General features: G+C 41.5%; 1 long non-coding RNA gene across 1 annotated transcript in view; it reads left to right on the top strand.

Annotated features, from left to right (window-relative positions):
* The first annotated feature begins 217 nt into the window (after positions 1 to 217).
* LOC122562464 overlaps positions 218 to 2,661 on the top strand; it is a 5,497-nt gene continuing 3,053 nt past the window's right edge. The window contains exons 1-2 of the long non-coding RNA XR_006315315.1: positions 218 to 277; positions 1,594 to 1,718. This is a non-coding gene — a long non-coding RNA (uncharacterized LOC122562464). The remainder of the gene's footprint in view (positions 278 to 1,593; positions 1,719 to 2,661) is intronic.

Below are 2,661 nucleotides of genomic sequence, written 5' to 3'. Positions count from 1 at the left end.
TCCCGCTCCCATCCCGGTCTTCAACAGTCATAGTGTCTTTTCCCAGCAAACATCAATTCTGAAGAAGGATCACTGGACTTGAAATGTTAACTCTGTTCATTTTTCACAGATGCTGACTAGACTTGCTGAATTTCTCCAGCAATTTTAATTTTAGAGACATTTAGAGCTTATTTTAAGATGAAGACGAAGATCAAACAAATATGTTTCTATTTCAGGAGTTTTCTCGACAAGGTCCATGCGTTGGTGACCTTTATAGTCTTGATGACGGCCTGATTAGGTGCGTATGGTTCAGAGAATGTGTAATCTGTTAACCTGAGGCTCTGCTTTTAGATATCTTTTGTTGCCATTTCGAGGTGATGTTGTTGCAGCTTTTGTGCCAAGTTCTGAGTTGGCCATGCTCAAAGCTGTTGTTCGTTAGTCACTGATACTGCTGACATTTCTCCCGTTCTGTGCATAATTTGTTACATGGGAAATTAGTGTCATGTTGTTTCTGCTCCAAACTCTGACTAACAAGGCAGGTTTGCTAAGCTTTTCCTATTTAATGTTCTCTGTTCCTGAAAGTGGGTCTGTGATTTATTTTCAATAATGACTATTCATATTCAAGCCCTTGTTAAGGTAAGTTAAAGTCACCATAGTCCCAGAGAATCATAGACTGCTCTTTCATTAGATAGAGATAACTGATGGTAACTGTAACCCAAGGGTCACAATGACTCAGATGAGGGTTGATGGTGAGAAGGGAAGTCCTTCATGTTGATCTAAGCTGGTGCAGGAATTGAACTTGCACTGTCGGGGTCACTCTGTATCACAACTGGCCATCCAGCTAACTTACCAGTGAAAGGTTTGAAGATCAAGGACCGCTGCTTTGAAAAGCAAATTAGGAATAAGAAGAGAGTGGAACATTTTCACTGATATGTGTCACCCTCTTTTTAGACACATGGCCCAAAACCACTCACAAAGTTCCATATGTGATGTGAACAGAGCCTTATACTCCCTGCTATTGTAGTCTAGCCCTCATGAAATGAATGTTAACATTACATTTGCCTTCCTAATTGCCAACTGAAACTGCATGTTTACCTTAAGGGAATCCTGAACTACAATTCCTAAGTCCCTCTGTGCTTCAGATTTCCCATTCAGAAAATAGTCTATACGTCCACCTCTACTTTTCTGATGAAATCTCACTTCAGCAACATGTACACAAGCACAGTTATAATCTTGGCCTTTAATACATGAACTGGATGGATATTTCAGAACCAATTCCATTCAAGCAAAATTACCATCTTCCAAAGAAAACTGATAAACTCCTCTTCTTCAGTGTGGATTACCCAAGACCACAAGTGTGCAGTATCTTGACACAGAAGAAAGTTTTTTGTGCCAACCCTGCATTTTGCAGAGTTGATAAAACTTCTCATTTATCAATATTATCTTCCCTATTGTACAGATAGCTTTTGCAAAGGCAGTACCGATTTGTTGCCTGACACCTTGATTTCACAACCGATTGGAGAAACTGACAACTTCGGAAACCTGTGGCAATCTTATAATAAGATGAGGAATTTGAAACCATGGAAGTGACAGTATTTGCTGTCTGCATTGCAGGCTTGTTAGCAGCACGGACAAGGTCAGCAACCTGCCATCATGCAGCAAGCAGACTCCAATCAACCGCTATGTCATATCATCTGGATGAAATTGACCTCATGGCTTTCAGTGCACATCGAAGCCAGGTAAAAAAACTTGAAAGATTTTCTTAACATACCGAGAACTTCAATGACTTTGAGGCATTGCTTGTTGTCCTCCTTGAAATAAACCATCAGGAAGGAGTGACATACCAGATGAAGTGGAAGGGACATGGGAAGTTCATGGCCAAGATTTATTGATAAATTGTACTTTTACTTCTAAAACATGAGTGTTGGATACTGCACTGACATTGGCTGTTTGAAGCAAAGGTACTGAATGTGTCTGGTGTTATGAAACATAGATAGTCCTGTAGAGCCATTTATTTTGTCAGTAACAAGTAATGGAGATGAACTAGTTTAGAACATAGAACATAGAAAAATACAACGCAGTACGGGTCCTTTGGCCTTCGATGTTGCACCGATCCAAGCCCACCTAACCTACACTAGCCCACTATCCTCCATATGCCTATCCTATGCCCGTTTAAATGCCCATAAAGAGGGAGAGTCCACCACTGCTACTGAACTCACAACTCGCTGAGTAAAGAATCTAACCCTAACATCTGTCCTATACCTACCACCCCTTAATTTAAAGCTATGCCCCTCGTAATAGCTGACTCCATACATGGAAAAAGGTTCTCATGGTCAACCCTAACTAAACCCCTAATCATCTTGTACACCTCTATCAAGTCACCCCTAAACCTTCTTTTCTCCAATGAAAACAACCCCAAGTGCCTCAGCCTTTCCTCACACAATCTTCCTACCATACCAGGCAACATCCCGGTAAACCTCCTCTGCACCCGTTCCAGTACCTCCACATCCTTCCTATAGTATGGAGACCAAAACTGCACACAATACTCCAGATGCGGCAGCACCAGAGTCTTATACAACTGCAACATGACCTAAGGGCTCCGGAACTCAATTCCTCTACCAATAAAAGCCAGTAAGCCATATGCCTTCTTCACCGCACTATTTACCTGGGAGGCAACTTTCA

Source organism: Chiloscyllium plagiosum, chromosome 25 (genome assembly GCF_004010195.1).
Source record: "Chiloscyllium plagiosum isolate BGI_BamShark_2017 chromosome 25, ASM401019v2, whole genome shotgun sequence".
In the NCBI taxonomy this organism is placed as follows: Eukaryota; Metazoa; Chordata; class Chondrichthyes; order Orectolobiformes; family Hemiscylliidae; genus Chiloscyllium; species Chiloscyllium plagiosum.
Note: the sequence above shows the minus strand (reverse complement) of the source record. Positions and strands in the feature narration are given on the sequence as shown.